Source organism: Sarcophilus harrisii, chromosome X (assembly GCF_902635505.1).
Source record: "Sarcophilus harrisii chromosome X, mSarHar1.11, whole genome shotgun sequence".
In the NCBI taxonomy this organism is placed as follows: Eukaryota; Metazoa; Chordata; class Mammalia; order Dasyuromorphia; family Dasyuridae; genus Sarcophilus; species Sarcophilus harrisii.
Window position 1 is genome coordinate 55057472 of NC_045432.1, and position 19640 is coordinate 55077111.

The window sequence follows — 19640 nt, forward strand, 5'->3', positions numbered from 1 at the left end:
TCCTGAGAGAGCTTAAGTCCACCACCTATACTCCATTGTGCCCCTATTTCCCAAACTCCTGGGATAATCCCCCTTTCTGTCCAAGTGCTCCACAGATCACTGCCCTGTATTACTTTGGGTTCTCCTTCTATTAATCCTCACACTCAAGTACCCTCCATCTTGGTTCCTGATTTTAGTTAGCAGATGATAGGCTTATAAATCTTGGGAAACTCTCCTTCCTGTCTCAGTTATATTGTCCTGAGAAGGAAGCAGAGCTCTCTACGATTTATGTCAATTCGATAAATCTTCACCTTGACACACTTCAATAGGGAGTTGCTAACCATTAGTCCTCTCTTCTTCCTCTAACTGCTACTAGATGATCTTTCACCTGGGGGAGGGGGTATCCTTGTGGATTGTCATCATAATTTCTTTGAGTACAGGAAGCTACTTCCTCCTAAGAGGGCCTACTTCTTTCTGTGGGAAGAGCCCCAGACCTATTACTTAGCTACAAATAATTATTTGTTTGCCACATCACACTCTTCAACCTTCCAGTGATCTCACGGGTCAGGATTTTTCTCTTGCTCTTCAAATCCATTTTCCCCCTTCCAGCAGTGCTTCTTTCAGTCTTTTAAGAAGACTTCCTTCTTCCCGATAACCCAAAAAGTAGAGGGGCATTCTGCCAACTCTTTCATCTGCTCTAGGATGGAGAATGACATATCTAACTTGGTATTCGCTTGATAGGTATATATAGACGGTCCTTGAACCGGTGACCTAGGAAACCAAGCCCTCGTGTGCCCGAGTAGGGGAAAATTGCCAGGTACTCAGCCTAAATATAACCCACTGCTCTGTCTTCCTATTAATTCTGGAGATTGTTGGCTGGTGCTACAGAGAACCAGACTTTGTGTGGAACTTGGGGAAAGGTCACCTTTCACTTCTCAGTACTGCCAGAGTAATTGATTGAACAGCCGTATGGATGTATCCAAAAATTGGGAGGGACCTCAGGCCAACTAGTCCAATCTGACCTGATAAAGAATCCCTTAATAATTAGGGGGACTATGTAGGTAGGACTTGCCGGGCTGAGAGGAGAATTTTATTTTATGGACTACAATGACTCCTTTATGTGTTTTCTGCACATTCTGGGGGTGAAAGAAAGGATATCTCGAAAGCAATATGCATTATTTCAAGAACTTGTATCCATGTCTGTAGAGCCCAAGAGATAAACTATGATTGGGCTACATCTGGAAATTTCCCAGAGGCAATTTGAGGATAGGGTAATATGAACCAAAGAGATAGAATTTGGTGGGAGGAGGCTACCCTCCAAGATCGAACCTGTTCCATGTAAGCTAGGGTGCTAGCTTAAGCCATGAGTTTAAAAAAAGTAACACGGAGAGATTATCCAGGAAGAAGAAAGAAAGAAGATGAGGGTGTGGGGCATAGGGCTAGAGGAGAGAAGTTGTGGGAGAGCTATTAAGGGAAGTGTGATCCAAAGACAACAAGGAAGAACACGGGGATTGCCACGTAGCTGTGGGAGATTTCAGAACTTCAACTTGTAGGTGGGCCAATGGGCAAAGCTGCATGCCATTCTCCAGCAGCAGGAGGAAGGAAAGTGGATGGGGAGAGTACCTGGGATCAGGATTTGGTAAGGCATGAGTGGCAAGAGGACAAAGGGTGCTGCAAGAGATTCAAGGAGAGAAGTTGGGAATAGCTAAACTGGAAGGAAGGGAGAGAGAGAGAGAGAGAGAGAGAGAGAGAGAGAGAGAGAGAGAGGATAGCGCTATAGTACAGGGACTAGGAGCCACAAGGAGGTTAAGTAACAACAACAACAACATAACTAGCACTTATACATAATGATTGAATGTTTTCAAAATACTTTTCAAATTCTACCTCATTTGATCCTCACAGCAACTATGTGAGGTAAAGGCTATTATTATCATCATCTTACAGATAAGAAAACTGAGAATGAAAGAGGTTCTGGGTCACACACCTAGTATGTTCTAAAGGAAGGTTTGAACTCAAGAATTCCCAATTCCAAATCCATTATAGCACTTAGTTACCCAGAAGAACAGGGTCAGAAGGAGCAAAGCTGAGGAAAAGATGGAATAGCAGGAAACTCTTACCCTACCCTCTCTCCTGCCTTTGGATGACCTGTCCCCTATCCTTGAACACATTCCCTCCTCATTTCCACCTAGTGAAATCTTCTTTCCCTTCAAGTCCCGGTTCAGATCCCTCTCTTCAAGAAGCCTTCTCCAGTCTCCCCAGGTGTAGGCTCTCTTTCCTCCAATATCACTAGAGCTCTCTGTCTGGATTTTCCCTTTGGCTTCATCATCACATTCTACCTTATAATCAGCCCCTCAGATTAGAATGTCAAGTCACGTGTAAGATCTCTGGCTGCTCTAAATCCAGTAGTTCACCAACGCTCTCCACTTAGCAAGGCTGATTGTTCATTTGGGCAAGTGGAAGGCAGAAGCGGCTAAAACACTGGCTTGGGATGGGGAGACTGGGCTGTGGCATCAACTTTCTAAGGCATCTTCAGAAACCCCTCCCATCTGGGAAATGGGGAGGTTGGACAAGATGCTCTTTACAAATCCCTCTCAGTTCTCATAAGCTAAGTGATAAGCCTCAAAATCCCTCCCAGATCTAACATCCTCTGTCTTAAGGAACCTTCTAGGCCTGACATTTTATGTTCTTCGGCCCTTCCTAATTTGGACTTCTCATGTTCCAAGTTCCCTTCCGGCTCTGACACTCATGTTCTTAGGTCCCTTCCAGCGCTGACATTCTCCATCCTAGGAAGGTTCCTTTTATTTCTACCATTCTCTGTCCCACACCTAGATCCATCTTTCTGTGGTCTAAGGTCAGTCTCACTTCCTACCATTCTCAGTTCCAAGAGCCCTCTAAGTTCTGACTTGCCATGTTCTGAGTTCTCTTCCAGCTCTAACATCCTCTGTCCTAAAGTCTCACTCCCACCCCCAGCTTTGACAAACATTTTATTCTAAGAGATGAGAATTTCCCTTGAGGCCCTTGCTCTCTTGGTGTATGTGGCCCTTGATGTTTACTCTTATAATTAGGGGCTTGCCATTGAATAAAAAGGTGTGACAGCTCAGGCCAATTGAGGAGTAAGCTCAGGAGCAGAGGTCAGGACACTCTCCAAGAATCCCAATCATCCTTACTCTCACCACAGGCTTCGGCCTGGACCCCTAGGCCTCTCTGTCCTGCTGCTCTGGGTCTCATGCCACGGATGGGACTTCAGCACGGCTCTGGCTCCAGCTGTTGTTCCAGCTGCTAAGTGACGGCCACAGATGAGCTGACCCCCAACCGGGCTCTGGACGCTTACCCATAAAAAACATCTACAGCCTACGGATGGGTAAATCAAGTCAAGGCACCACAACTGCCCCTTTACTAATACAGGGTATAGCAGCCATCTCTCAATCAGCTGTGGTCCCAGAATAATCCAAAACCTTCTTCAAATAGTCCCAACCTCTTCCACCCACTCCTAACTTTGACCAGAGCAGCTAATCAGGAGGTTCAGTGGCTTGATGTAATTTATCTTTTCTTTCCTTCACCCTGATCCTCTGCTGACAAGGGGTGGCACTGAGCTGTGTAGGGGGCGGCAGGAGGGAGAGAAAAAGCAAAGGGGAAAATGGGCTAGATGATTTCCAATGTTTTGTCCAGCTGGTATGTCCTGTATTCTAAGGTCCCTCCCACCTCTAACATTCTCGGTTCTCCGATCTCTTATAACTCTGACATTCTCTGTCTTAAGGCCCTTTCCAGCTGGGCCATTTTCTGTCCGAGGGTCTCCTCCAGTTCCGCCAGTCTCTGTGCCAAGATCCCTTCCAGCTCGGACAATCTCTGTTCTAAGATCCCTTCCAGCTCGGACATTATCTGTTCCGAGACACCCTCTACCTCTGACATCCTCTGTTCTAAGATCTCTTCCAGCTCTGATATTCTCTGTTCCAAGACCTCTCCCAGCTCTGACATTCTCTGTTCTAAGATCCCTTCCATCAGTGACATTTCTTGTTCAGGGACCTCTTCCATCTCTGATATTCTCTCTTCCAAAGTGCCTCCCAATGCCAACATTCTCTGTTCTAAGATCTCTCCCAGTGTTGACATTTTCTGTTCAAAGGTCCCTCCCAGCTCCGAAAATGTATTCTCTAAGGTCTCTTCCAGCCCTGACAGTTTTTGCTCTAAGATATGTTCCAACTCTGTCATTTTCTGTTCTAAGTTCCCTCCCAGCTCTGTCATTCTCTGTTCTAAGATCCCTCCCAGCCCTGACATTCCATCTTCTAAGGCCCCTCTCAGCCCTGACATCCTCTGTTCCAACACCCTTTTCAGTTCTGCCATTCTCTGTTCTAAGACCCCTTCCAGTTCTGACAGTTTCTGTTCTAAGGTCTTTCCCAGATCTGACAATCTGGGTCCCAAAATTCCTTCCAGGTATAACATTCTCTGTCTTAAAAACCCTTCCAGGTCTGACATTCTTCGTTCTAAAAGTTCTCCCAGCTTGCGGAGCCTGTGTTCTAAATTCCCTTCCAGCTCTGACATTCCCTGTTCTAAAGTTCCTCCCAGCTTGGGTATTCTCTGTTTTAAAGTCTCTTTCAGCTCTGACATCCTCTGTTCCAAAGTCCCTTTCAGTCCTAACAGTTTCCATTCTAAGGTTTTTCCGAGCACAGACATTCCCTGTTCTAAGGCCATTTGTAAATCTGAAAATCTGTGTTCTAAGTTGCCTCTCAGCTCTGACATTCTCTGTATGAAAACCCCCTCCAAATATGACATTCTCTGCTCCGAGGCCCCTTTAGCTCTGGAATTCTATGGCCTACCACTAATGAGCTATGGTTCTGTATCTGGAAAATACGGCAACTGAGCTGACAAAATTAGGTCCAACCACCCATATTTCCTTTGACTCCCAACCCTTAGAATTATCCTGTCTCCTGCCGTCAAGTACTCTTGCAAGAGAAGGGCAGAGGCCGGACCTGGAACGGGAGTAGGTGTTACTCACTCTTCCCCAATGATCCCACCTTCCCGGAGCTGGGGTGGTTCTGTGTGCTCTGTCTGCTCTGTTGTCTCTTCCTCTCTTCTTGATTTGGTCTTTAGGTAGGTCAAGGAGAGTGCCGAAAGGCCACAGACAAGGAGAGCAGGTTGAGGAAGGCAACTGTGAAGAGAAGGAGGCTGGTCAACATCCCATACTGGATACAGCTCTACCGGAACAGCTGGGAGACAGTAGAAAGAGTCCTCAGGATGGGGTCAAAGGTCCTACCTCCACATCCCAGCTCCATTAACTTACTCATCGTGTTCCATGGCTAGAACCAAAATGCCTACCGAAACACTACTTAAATCCTTGAAGGCCTCCAAAGTTCAGGTAGCCAAGAGAATGCATTATATGTCCCTTTCCAAGTCTTTCAAAAATATTGGTAGACCTGACATCAGGAAGACAAATTCAAATCCGGCCTCAGACACTTACTAGTTATGTGACCCTGAGCAAGTCATTTTACCAATGTCTCGGTTTCTTCATCTGGAAAATGGGGATAATAATAGCACTCATCATTCCCAGGGTCTCCGTGAGGATCAAACAAGCTCATATTTACCATATGCTTTGCAGATCTTAAAGCACTATGTAAATACTAGCTATTGACAATTCTGTTATACCATTTGTTTTTTCTTTCTTGCCCCCTTCTATTGGGATTAATCAGGGAAGTTCAATAATCAACTTAATGAGGTAACAAGGTTGGCAGTGAGACCGTTTAGGTCTCACTGAGAATGAGTACTGAAGGGTCACATGACCACCGAGATGAAAGACTAGACATTTCCCCCAGTCCTTACACCTCTCCAAATAGTCATCACAGACAAGAGAAAACGGTTTCAGCTGTTTCAGAAGCTAAAAATCTAGTGAACCAATAGGAGACGATGCTAACCCGTAAGCCCCAATTCGGTCATTGGGTACCCTCTTTCCCATGACTCACGAGGCAATAATATAGAACCTGTTTGGAATAGGGAACTCAAAATAAGTACCTTATAAATGTTGATTCCATGATGAATAGAGAAACCAAAGCAGGACTATAATGTCCGTGAATGAAAGAAAATGGAGTGGAGGGTAGAGAAATATTGAAGACAATGAAAGAATGTTTTTGGGAAAAAAAAGCACAGAAAAGGAAACTTTGAAAAAAATGAAAGAACATGTTGAAGGAGAGAGGAGGAAGGATTACTCTACTACTTAACTGGGAGGGAAAAACAAGAGGGGAAGAATTAATAACCAGATTAAAAAAAGAAGGAAAAAAGAACTCATAAAGTAAACAAAACCCCAGAATTAGCTAAAGGGGAAACAAAGAGGCGGGAGTGGGGTGATGGTGGGAGTGAGGGGCGGGGAATGGCTCACATATGAGAGAATCAGTAAGAACAGATTTGCTTTAAAAAAGGGGCTACTGGGGTTAGGGGACAGAGTGCTGGGCCTGGAGTCAGGAAGCCCTGAGTTCAAATGTAACTTCAGATACTTGCTAGCTGTATGACTCTGAGCAAGTCACTTAACCTCGTTTGCCTTAATCCACTGGAGAAGGAAACGGCAAACCACTCCCGTATCTTTACCAAGAAAACCCCAAAGACAGTTATGGTCCCTGGGTTCATGAAAAGTTGGACATTACTCAACAACAACAAGAAGAAGATAAAATGAGTGAAGAGACAAAATAACTTCTTTACAGAAGAAGGGGGAAAATTCTAATTTGGTGATGATGGAGCAACACTGACAAATCACTACTGGAGACAAATGGAGGAAAATGTAAACCTGACTCTCCTACCTTTAAATATGAATGGATTACACAATCTAATAAAACAACAACAACAAAAGAGATGATGGATTAGAGAAGAAAACAAAACTCCACAATCTGTAGCCTGCAAGAAGTACACCTAAAACTCAAAGAAATATACAGAATCAAAATTAGGGGCTGAAACAAAACTTACTGTGAATCAAGTGAACCCAAAGAAAGCAAGAACTGAAATCATGCTAGCAGATGGAGAATAAGCGAATGAATCTCAGTAATTGGAGATGCTGTGGTTTGCTCAGATTATTTGTGGGCCAGAATCATCCCTTTATTCTGGGCTTTAAAGGCATTTTTGTTTCAGACTGGGACTTATTTGTCCATCTTCCCCTTTCTGTGCAGAGTTCAACATCCCGAGGTTTGAATGTAGCCTTGGGTCCCATGGGAAGACATATTGGCAAAGCCTCTTGGAGAGCTATTCCCTTCTCTGCTCCAGGAATGGGAACATTTCAGTTGAAGAAATAGGAGCAGCTCTAACAGTGGTATAAGTGGGATCAACAGTTCCCAGATCCTGAAGAGGCAGAGGCCCGGGTGCAGGGGCGATGGCATGTGTTCTCAAATACATGGCCCCCGGAGAAGGGAACTACGTAGCCTTAGCATGGAAGACACTAAACTGTGGCGTCTTGGAGAAAGGGGGTGAAATTTCCTGGACAATGGAAAATTCCTAAAGAGTTCCATGACTGAACTAGAGTGAGAAATTGGAAGGGCAAGGTGGTGGCAGAAAAGACGGTTTCTGGGGAGTGCCAGTCCCTAGGAGTGGAGAAGAAGAAGATTTTGCTCAAATGCCCCTGCAGCTGAAGGCACAGTGAATGAATAAAGCTATGGTAATGGGAATAGAAAGAGAGGCAGAAAAAACTGAAACTTTGCCCTACCCTGCTATCATTAATTATTTGTATGGTACAGGTCTTATGGAAGGGAGTTGCCTCTTTGTAAACTCCCAATTAGTTTCTCTTACAGGGGTAGTCCAAGCATTCAAAAAAATCATAAAAGGAGGTATCTAACTGGATCTCTAGAGGGTAAGAGTAGGCCTTGTAAAAATGATGGGAAATTGCCCATCTGGCACAACTATGAGTCTGGGGATCTAGACAGAAAGACTTGGAGAAAGGCAGAACTCACTAGAGACACACAAGAATTTTGCTGCTCGCTTTGGGGCTAGTATGATTCTTTTATGTTGTTTTTATCTTTTTTTATGGAGAGGAGTAAGATCTGTCCTATACCAGTATGCACTGGTTCCCTGAATGCTTTTATAGGAGCTGAGAAACCTTTTTATCTACTTGGTGAAGACCTAGCCACAAGCTACATTTTAATTCTATTCCAAGATTCCCCAAAAGGAATTCTTGATTGGAAGCAAAATGAGCCAAAGAGTATAATTTCAAAGGGGAAAAAGGAAGGTTGACACATCCTCAATTCTGAACCCTGGTCGTGTAAGTCCAGTGCTTAAGCTACTGATCTATGAGCTAAATCTCTTTTCTTTCTTTCATTCTGGTTCTATTGATATGGCTTTGTATCACCTCCTATCTGTCTTTTCTATATCTCATTATATGCTTCACATTTATTTTTAACAGCAACATCATTTATATTCCTTTATACTGCTATATTTTTACTTAAAGTCATTTTCTAATAATTAGACACACAGTCTATTTCCAATTTTTGACTATTACCAAAAAAGCTACGTATGTTTCTACAAATATAGTTCCTCTTAATGACCTTTTCAGGGTAAAGTGCTAGCAAGAGAATCACTCAGTCAAAGGTAGGATCAGTTCTGTGACTTTATACTAACTGTCAGCTTACTCTCCACAATGCTCATCCTAATCCACAGTCCCAACAACACTACCTATGAACAAATGCTCCCGTGCAGGCCTACCCAATTTTGTCATTCTAGTACCAACTTCTTCATTTTATGGAGGCAGGACTCAATGGAGGGAAATGATTTTCCTAAGATTATACAGCTAGTAAGTAGCCAAATCGGGTCCTCTGACTCTAAATCCAGGGCTTCTGATGTCATACAATCAATATGGAGGCATCTGATTGGCTTTGTTTTCATTTTCTTAGTATAGAACCTATGATCAAGTATAGCCTGAGCCCTGTAGGCTCCCCCTGCTGAGCCACCATTATCCCAATTCTTAGTCACCTAACTATGCACAGCCCATGTACTTTGCCCAGATTCTTTAATTGGTCCCAGCCTACTCTGCCCAATTAGGTACTATACCTTTTGCTTTGGATTTATACAACTCTCCATACTTGAAGTGGAGGCTACAAAATGAATGCTCTACTGGGGATACCGTAGAGGGCAAAGAAGCACGGCTTAGTGCTGGACCTGATGTCAGAAGGCCCAGTCTGGAGTACCGGCTCTGTTGTTTACTTTGTAATCCGGGGCCAATCCTTCAATCTCCCTAGCCTCCAGTCTCTTCTGCAACATCACCAGAAGGTTGGGCCAAATGAACTCTAAAGTTCCTCCTAGTTTTAACATTTTGTGTTTCTGGAGTCCTCCATTCATTGAATGAGAGGTGGATCTAGATGTCCCTTCCAATGAGAAGATTCTATGATTTCAAGGATAAATTCTGGTTTTCCCTGAGCCCCAACAAGGACCTAGCTGTTCTGAGTCCTGACTGCATCTAACCGGCTTAGCTGCTTGACCACCTGTTGTAAATGGTCATCATTTTATCTTCTTGGCCCAGGCTGTTGGCACTGAACTGTAAAGACAGGCCTGTGGAGGGCGCCTCCTGTCACTGGCAGCGTGTCATGTTTAGGGCCTAGGGTTCTGCCATCTCTGTCAGCTTGACACTCCGGGGAAATAACCCTTTAATCCAGTGCTGTGTGTTTCATTTACTGTAGCGTTAGCCAGTTCAGAGATGTTATGAAAGACATCCCCAGGGAGACTTCAGACTTCAAAAACATCCCGAGTTTGAACTTCATCTGACTACTCCAAAAGGCTATGGTAACAACGGATGATCTTTTAGACATTTCACATGCCAACAACTGTTAGGCCTGATAATGTCATGCCAAATTAGAATGCTTGCCTCTTGAGAGCTTAGGGAGGGAGTGGTAATGTGTGTGTTTCTTTTAATTAAAAGCATCTGTCAATGCTAATGACCCAATATAAAAATCAATAACTTACAAAGGTGTAAAAATAATGGTGACTGCTGGAGGGTCCGTGAGGTCACGGAGGAGAAGAAGGGCCAGGGAGACATGGCTACAAAATTTAAATCAGCATTGTTCAAAACATCCAACCTAGGCCTATAGGTTTAGATCTGGAAGAAACCTTAGAGACGCTCTGTCCAGGAGGATCCAGGGACTGAAACCCTTTCAAGGTTTACAAGATCAAAACTGTTTTCATAATAATGCAAACGTCTTAATTTCTAATAAAAGAAATATCCGTAGACATGACCCACATAAACAAAAGCTCTCTGAGGGGTCCTCGGTAACTTTTACTAGTGTAAAGTGAGACCACAAAGCTTGAGAAGCATTCCTTTAGTCCAGTCTTTTCATTCTATATGTGATAAACTTGGGGCCTGAAGAGATCAGGTGATCTGCCCAGAGTCAAAAGGCAGAGGTGGGACTTGAAATGGGGACAATGAACATGAGCCAACATTCCTTTTACTGCAATGTGTACTCTCTCATCCGTAAAACAAGGAGAACCAACCCGATGATTCTAGCAGGAAGACAGCATACAAAAGCAAACCGGAAAGGGAATGGAGCGGGGAGGTAGATAGCCACCTGAGAGCATGGTGGAAAAGTCCAGAGGTTTAGGAGCAGGTAGATAGATATCGAAGCACCCCTTCCGACTGACCTCCCAAACTTAGCACGCACAAGGGGTGTTTCCAAATCTACTTAAAATATGCTTCTCTAAAACCCACAAGTCCCCACCAGTGAATTTACCTTTAATAATCAGCAGGTAGGAAAAATTAGCTGACGGCAATAGTACAAAAGAGCACTGGAATTGAAAAGAGGAGGCCCCGGGTGGAGACCTGATTTAACAGTTATGAGTTGGGCCATCCTAGGTAAGTCATTTCCCTTCTTGAACCTTCATCATAAAATGGGAACAAAGGTATTTGCACTCCTTATCTAACGAGATGTAAGGAAAGCACTGATTCTATCTAATTCCACAAACATGTATGATCTACCTTTTATGCTCAATGCACAGAGTGTGGCCTTAAAATTCTAGAAGAATAGCAATTAAGATTATTCCCTGTTTTGCCTTGAGCAAGAGAATTTGATCATTGATCAGAATTTAGGCAATGCCTCTTCTAGAATAGAAGCGGGATGGTTAGGTAACTAGAGCCTGCTCCGGAGAGTTTTCCTCAGTTTCAAGGTCTTCTTCTGACACATTCGGGCCGTTTGACCCCGAGGAAGTACGGCTGTGCCCGTGCTCTAGAAATGACTGTGAGATTCCAAGTTAGCAAGAAGGTACTGCCCTGCCCCGGTAGCACCTCAGTCAATCCTCCTCATCTCACAGGAGTTCCCGGTGCTAATGAAATCCCAAATCCACTTCCTCTCCCTATCAGTTCTAATAAGGATGCCTCACACCCAGAGAGCTTTAGCCTTTCACTGGCCATTATCTGATGTGAGCCTTATAGCAACTCCATGACAAATAGAGAAAGAAAGCTTTTATTAACGGTTTACTCTATGCTGGGCACTAGGGATACAAAGAGAAGCAAGCAAGACAGCCCCTCCCCTCGAGGCACTTCCATTCTAATGGTAGATGACAACACATTAGGAAGAATTGGAATGGGGGAAGCCTCGGTGGTGGACTGGTGTGGAGATGATGGAGAAAAGGTTTGGAGGCTTGGTTCCTGGGAGCTGGCAAGAGAAGTAGGAAGCTTACCTATCAGAGCAGGGCAACTTACAAAAAGGAGCCCACAGGAGATGGAGCGTACTCTCCACTGGGTGCGTTGTAGATAGAATACTAAGGAAATGGCCTGGAAAGGGAGCTGACACCCAGTTCCAAAGAAGATAAGGGGAAAGTCCACCCCGAGGAGCCAAGGGGGGCAGGGACACAATCCCTGGCTTAGAAAAGGTATGAGATGAGATGAGAAAACTGAGATGTAACAGAATCAACTGACTTGCTTGATGCTAGTTAATGGCAAAGAATGGCCCCGAAACCAGGACTCTGGACTGCCGGTCCAACTCTTTTTCCATTAATCTCACTGCCTCAATTCAGAAGAAAAATCTAAACGGTGGCAAGATTAGAGGCAGGAGACTGATGCTTAGGGTGCAACACCTGGTTGGGGAGGGGCGCAGGGGGCGGGGCAGTGGTAGTGATGCGGGAAAGATTCCAATCTTTGATTCCCAACCCCCCTAGCTAATGTAAATTACCCTTTGACTCACAAATCCTGGTCCCTTTGAATTCCAATAGAAGGTCCGGACCTGTCCCAGCCCCACCCGGATCTGAGCCAACTTTGGGGCTACACCCCAAAGCCCCTCGAGCTAAGTCTCCGACTTAAAAGGACCACACTGGGAACCCCTCTTTGCAGAGATTCCAAACATGGTCGCCATGTGAGGACCCTCTGTCCACTGGACCCTCTGTCCAGTGCCCTCCTTATCTCTACCTTCACCTATCTCCTACTTCTAAACTCAGTAATAAACCTCTTTTATTAATCTAGCTCTCTGGGCCAATAAATGCTTTTATTGGGAATTCCGCGCCGCTACCAGACCTCATATACCGTCGTATCCTTGCGCCGAATCCAAGGGGGTTGCAGGGGAACTTTGACTCCCTGTACCCCAAACCTGCCACTAGACCTTAACTAAACCCTAATTTCATTTAGGCACCCCAAATGTAGACCTCAACATGTGGTCTACACCTCACCATTTGGTTCTAGACCTCAACAGTAGAGTGCAACAAGAGAGCCGTTTTAGTATTTGTTTTAGGAAATGCGTGTATTTTTAATGTCAGAAAACCCCCCTCTCTGCGGCCTGTGGGGTTTTATTTGGGGACAAATCAAGTTGGAAGTGTTACAGAGAAGGCTAGAAGCCTCAGGTGGACAGGAAGCCACAGGGGGTTGTGATTTTCAAGCCTTACCTGGGGTTTCCAAATACCCGGGTCCCCACTTTGCATTTGAAAGCAGCTGAAACAGTGCGATCTCATTTGATGCTTGGAACAGAAGGCATGATTTTGACTTCAAAGATTTTCTGCTTGGCGAACTCCATGCCAAAGGACTGAATTAAATCCACACAACGCTAGGGTGAGCAATGATTTAACCGTTAAAGCGCCAGAGAAACTCAAGATGGCTGCATACCCCTGCCCACAGGCAGGCCGGCCGAGAGAAGAAACGATGAAGGGAAGTCCCATTTCTCTGTTGCTTTCTTCACAGAGAAACATATGAAATGGGAGGTATGTACGAGACGATCTGCCCCGGCTTTGCAACCTTTTACCTTCTTTACCCTGCCAAGTCCCTTCCTCTCTACAGAGAAGGCCTGATTCCCCTTCTATAAAATGAAGCTCTGGGATTAGAAGCTCTCTGAGGGCACAACTAGCAAGAAAGCCCGTGATCATCTCCAATTCAAAGATAAGGAGACTGAGGCTCAAAGGGATTAAAGGATTGGCTCCCCTACATCCAGCAGGGATGAAGCAAGCCAAGACTCAAACACAGGACTTGAAGTCTGTTGAAGCGGCAAAACTGCATCTTCTTTTGCACTGTTGTTTTGGGGAATTTTTGTTGTTGTTTTTGATGAGATACTTTGTGAAAACATCTCTCCTGGCTTGGTACAATGTGTTCTAAGGGCTCTCAGTGCTCTCCCATTAAGCCTGTCATTCTCCATTCCATTATTCTATGACCTTCTCTCCACCTTGATGAGGTTCTTACCCCACCCTTTCATTTCTTTCACATCCAAGGTCTAATAACCCAGGTTTGCAGAAAGCAGGCACCAGGCAGCAAACCCGCCACTGTGCCAATTAAACTAAAACATACTCTGGAAATTAAAATTAAATGCCAACATTCTGAAAAGGAACTAACAGCTTCCTCAGAAACCAAATGGAAAGAAAGCTCCATGCTCTTAGCAGCCTTGGAAATGCATTCCCAAACCTGGAATATGAGGACCGTCTTTGTGCACATCTGCAGACTGTGCATCTTCATCAAACTGTATATGTTTTAGCACATTCCTAATCAAGATGTCTTGAAGTTGATTTCATAAATTTCATTAAGTGGGACCCTGCTGCAATTGGTTTCCAAGGTAACAAATGCACTCTGCCCAGTGAATCAAGATTGTTTGGAATCTCGGGTCTCATCCCTTTTGTTTCTGGGACAGAGACCGTTTTTTGGCAGGGGATAGCCCCAGCATGTGAGAAGAGCAGGGGGAGAATTATCCCTGCACATGGAGGTTGGAGACTTTTAAGCACAGATCTGGACTTAGGGAACCCACCCACAGGGCTAGGCACTCAAGCTGCCAAGAAAATGGCTACTTGGAGGGACCGGGCATTTATTCATCTGATCAACATTTATTCAATATCTGTTATGTACATGTCTGATGCTAAGGGAGATATAGACAGGTAGCTAAGTTCTCGAGGAGTGTACGGTCACAAAAAATTACATATTTAGAGCTGGGAGGGACATCGGAGATCACTTAGTGCCATTCCATCATTTTACAGAGGATAAAGCTCGGGCTTGGAGAGGTCAAGCCAGTTGCCTTGGGTTATAACACACCAGGCATGTGGCAGGACCGGGACTCTAACTCAAGTCTTCTGGAGCTTTTGATTCCAGGACTCCAGGACTTGTAGAAGCTGAAAATTGGAAAAGATCTAATTCTATCTGGAACTTAGTAAGAAGAATCTTTGTCATCAGCTCCAGCAACTGGTTTCCTGGTCTCTGCTCAAAGACCCTAGCAGCCCCTTCCGCTTGGAGATGGTTCTAACTGTCTAACTATTGTTAGGGCGTTTCCCTGCATCCCTAAAAACTGTCACTCTACAGCTTCCACCTATTTATTGCATCTAGTTCTTCCCACAGGGCCAACAAAACAAAATCAATCCCTCTTCCGACATGTACTTCTAAACAACTATCACATCCTCCAGAGGTCTCCCTCTTCTCAGTTCCCTGAACTGATCTTTCCATGGCGTCTTTTCCTTTCCCTCCCCATCCTGGTCTCCCTCTAGTTTGTCAATGTCCTTCTTCAAAGGAAGCACTCGGCTAAACCCAAGGATGCCCACCCGGCCTGGGATGGTATTCGTTTTGTGGGATGCTTATGACACAGCTGACTCACTGAGCTTAGAGTCCACAAAAACCCGAGATCCTTTTCCTATGAAGTATAGCCATACCTTCCCAAATCCTCTGTCCACTTCTTTGAGCTAATATGGAAGAGAGGTCACAAAAATGTACAAATGAGGGAAGGCCAAAGGCACTGATTTGATAGTCAGTGGCCCTAGGTTCTGCTATACCCTGTGGCCATTCTACCCCAAGGATAACACAAGAGGTCCAGGAGGCCCCAAGGAAAGGGATATTCGCTCAGTTACCAAAATGAAGAATAGCCTGAGAACAGAGGAGAATAGTAAAGGATAGATGAAGCTTTGTAGCTGAAGAAGAGAATGACAAGGGACTTGTACGTGGCACTTTCAAACTGTAAAGTGCTCTTTTTTTTTTTACAAGCCTCTCGGAGAGCCCGCAAGTCCACCCCACTCCTAGAGCATCTTCTCTAAAGGATGTCTGGCAAATGACCATCTAACCCCTTCTTGAACCTCCTTTGTGGTGGCCCATTGCATTTTGGAACTGGGAGAAGGCAAGAAGAAACAAAGGTCCAATCAAGAGCTGCACAGAAAGCAGATGGCAGATGCTAATACACAAGCTGAAGGCTGCCAACGTGGGCTGGTGAGAGAGAGGGAGAAACCAAGAATGGCCCGAGGGTCACGAGCCTCAGCAGCTGGAAGGATGGGAGTGCCATCAACCTAACATGTACGAAAGCCAAGGTTCACAGGGGCACACGACTAATCCAAATTTACCTAGCTAGCAAATAGCAAGGGCAGAATTTGAGCCCGGATGCCTTGAATTCAAATCCACATTTTCTTCTACTACACTCCTCACTGGGAGAGAAAGGGATAAGCGACTGGACCTGTGATTTTACTGACAGAGGAAACTCCTATAAATGCAGATCAGAGCCAGTGTGGCAACTTCAGTTCTTCAGGGAGTCACATGGCCCCCAAGAGTATAGTGTCACATAGCCAGAACATGTCACCGCCGGGCCTTGCACCCAGGGCTTCCTGATCCGAAGACTAGCTGAATATTCATTATCCGCCCATCTGCATTGAGAAATATGTGTCAATCTAAAAACCAAGCTGGGTCAGAGCACTGACATTCAAGGGGCAGAGACAAGCAAGAAAACTAAAGCCTGAAGGAGAGATTCTACTTATGAAAGCCAGAAAAGAGTGGGAGCAAACTGCCAGGAGTGCCAAGGAAGTGACTGTTTATCTGACTCAACCTATCTCGCCCAAGCTTTGGTCTTTTTATCCCAGCTGCTGCATTTTCTGCCAAGACAGAGAAAGAGAAGGGGGGCCAAGGGAGGCGGGGGGATCAGTGGCTTTCCTTACAATGGTTTGGTGGCCCTGTCAGTCTTGCAAAGCTTATCTTTCTTAGTTCACAGAATTGGGGGGGGGGAAGAGGAGAGAGGAACACATCATGGCCCAAAAGAACCAGGGGCCTGTCACTGGAAGGTCCCCAGCAGGCTGCCAAATAGGAAAAAAGCAAAAAATTTAAAGCAGGAAGGGACCGCCAAGATCAGTTAATCTCATTCAGACCTTGGTGGTGTCGTCTATGCGGTAAACGGGAGATACATGGGTCAAACCTGGGTCTTCTAATAGCATGTCCCGGGTGTTTTGTTCTATCCACAAGCCTTTCATTTGCTTCTCACAAAACTGGGTATTATTAGCTCCACTTTCTGGATGAGGAAATCGAGCCTCAGCCAGGTTACATGACTTTGCCAAGATCACACCACTCCTAAGTGGCAGACTTAGGATTTGACATCAGTCTGGACTTCAGGTATGTCTCTGTCAATACCTTTCCCTTTCTCCACACACAGATTTCCAATAACTGGGAGCACAACCAACCTGTCTGGCAAACCAGTGCTAGGTGTCTGGTGGGCAAACTGGGAAAAACTGATGCCAGGAGAGTTAAGGAACTGGACAGAGAAGCCTGTAGTCCCACTTGAGGCCGTTCCTGTCAAGAGCCTCCCCCATCTTTACTCTGCCTTTCCTTGACTGAGAGATTCTAGCTCATTAAATCACATGGTCACAGACTCAAGGGCTGCTAGAGTTGGAAGGGACCTTAGAAAAGAGAAAGCTAGAAATGAAAGGGACCAAAAAATCCTAATAAACCTAGAAAATAGAATGTCACTGCCAGAAGATCCATAGAACACAGAACATCGAGAGTTTGAGAAGGACCTCAGAATAGAGGGTACAGATTATTAGAAACATAGAATATCAGAGACGGAACAGTGGACAGAGTGCTGGACATGAAATTGGGGAGATTTGAATTTGGATCCAGTCTTAGTCATCTATTAGCCACATGACCTGGTCAAAACCTCTCTCAGTTTCTTTACCTGTAAAATGAGGAATAGTACTTGCTTCCTAGTGAGGATAAAACTAGACTATACATGTAAAATGTTTTACTAGATTTAAAGTGCTATAAAAACGTGAATTCTTACTAGTGTAACTGACTGAGGGAAAGGATCAGCTCTGGTCTAGGGGAAAATACCTCAGACCTGGGGCCAGAATCTGGGCCCCTGTAAAATGAAGTATGTGAGCTCCATGGCTCCTTCTAGTTCTTCTATATCATGTCAGCACAAAGATTGTCAGAGCTAAAAGGTGATCTAGGAGTTACACTTCTTCAAGACCTTCATTTTATGGAGGAGGAAGCTGAAGCTGAAAGGAAGGGACTTTCCCAAGATCATACAGCTAGTTAGTGGAAGAGGTCAGGGACTCAGATCCATGTCTACTGACTCCAATTCTAAGTTTCTTTCTACTATTCCCATCCTTCGGTCTCTGTCATCTTCTTTATCTCTTCTCGCCAGTGACAGCTTCCTTTTCTCGGTTCAACCTGAGGTATCCTGCTAAATCCTTCTGAATGAGGGAGAATGTTACCTTGCTCTCTTATCAAGGCAAAAGCTAAACCAGCCTTAATGGGCCAAGCCAAGGTCCTGCAGTACCTGTGCCGGTGACAGAAGGAGGAAGCTGGGAGAAGTAGCAGACCCCTCAGTTGAACATCTGCCACACCCCACATAGATGCCCTCCACCATGCCCAAACTCTCACGTATCACTTAGGCCTTGACTATCTTTAGAGTTCTCATAGGATTGAGAGCTAAGAGAGATTACAGATCAGTGCATTCAACCCTCCCTAATTTTTTTCTGATGAGAAAACAGAGCTTCAAAGGGGAGTAGTATTTCCAGAGTGACCCAGCCAGTAAGGAGCAGAGCTAAACAACCAGTTCTGACTACAATGCCATTTGACTACTCTCCATTTGGACGATCTATTCCAGAATGAATTCTAAGTTTCTTTTGTGGGGGGAAAAAACAAAGAAAGGGAATGGAATTAATATCTTGCGAGGATAAGCAAAAAACTCATAGGCCAATCCTCCCCACCCCCCCCAAAAAACTACAATAACACTGTGGCCATAGAAAGTAAATCAGATGGTGCTGAAATCCCAGGAGAAAACATAGATTAATTAAAGTCTGCACTTTCTAAATCTGTTATTCAACTAAACACAGCTGTTAAAAAATGATGTCTTCACTGAGCACATATATATGTACATGCAGATATATAATAATGCTGTCACTTGTATACAGAGATGACGTTATCAGATCCTCCCTCTTCTACCCTACCTCCCGAGCAGAAGACCCTGAACTCTGAGTTTTGATTCCAGAAATGGGGCTGGGCCGGCCTGAGTCATCCACTCTCTCGATAAGGCTGTCTTATGAGCAATGGTAGCAAGAGTATAGTAGTAACAGAAGTGCTGGTGGCAGTAGTAGTGATGATAATACAGTAGTGGAGGTGGTGGTGATAGTAGTAACAGTAACAACTTCCATTGTTGTAATATGTAAAATATTTTTTTCTTCTAATAGCTCTGTGAGGCAGAAAGTACAATTAAGTCCATTTTACAGATGAGAAAACTGAGGTTCATAGAGGCACTATGACATACCCAGGATATTAGTAACTGTTAGAGATGAGATTGGAATTCAGCTCTCTTGTGAGGCAAGTAGTATAACAATTATCATTTCCATTGTACAGATGGGGAAACCAAGTCCCAAGAGATGTAAAGTGACTTGCCTACAGTCCTACAACTTATATATGTCAGAAGTAGGGCTTGAACTTGGGTCTTCTTAAACTGAGTTCTGTGCTTCTGTGAGAAAAATCACAGTAATTGTTGGAGGCAAGGGTCAGCAGTCCAGTCTCTGGCCAGCAAATGGAGGAAATGAGTGATCCACACCATGATGGAATCCAGGCCGCTGGCCTCAATGCTCTAGAAGACAAGTTGGTGAGACTTGTATGAATTGCCCCAAACTGAAGAAAACTCTCTGAGATCAGACAAGTTCAATTATCTGAGTTTGTTTTTTGGGGGAGCCAAGATGGCCTCTGTTAATACCGCAGTATCAAATGTGAGAGCAGATTTCTGCGCTGCCCAGAAGTTTGTATGTATTCACTTCTGTGGCAATAGCTCTTCTAATTAGTGTCAAGAAATTAATAAGAGACTATAAGCCCGCACTACGGATTGGGAATAAAGATTTCAGAAATGAGCGGGATAATAATGTGAGTAGCACTTCCAAGTCTACAAAGTGTGTCCACATTCATGATCTAATTTTACCAATTGTCAGTCAGAAGAGAGCCTAGAACATGGAGACTGCCAAAGACGAAAGAAACATAAGAAAATATAAAATAGGATATTAAT

The 19640-nt window shown here is 44.6% G+C and overlaps 1 protein-coding gene across 4 annotated transcripts in view; it reads right to left on the reverse strand.

The window, feature by feature from the left end:
• The window catches only part of NEXMIF (neurite extension and migration factor), a 198879-nt gene that overhangs the window by 35536 nt on the left and 143703 nt on the right, over nt 1-19640 (reverse strand). For 2 of the 4 annotated variants that reach the window (XM_031944895.1, XM_031944897.1), the window contains one exon: nt 4970-5122. The exons of 1 other annotated variant lie outside the window; for it this stretch is intronic. The gene's annotated coding sequence lies outside the window, so the exon portion shown is untranslated. The remainder of the gene's footprint in view (nt 1-4969; nt 5123-19640) is intronic. One more of the 4 variants, XM_031944896.1, reaches the window with a different exon arrangement.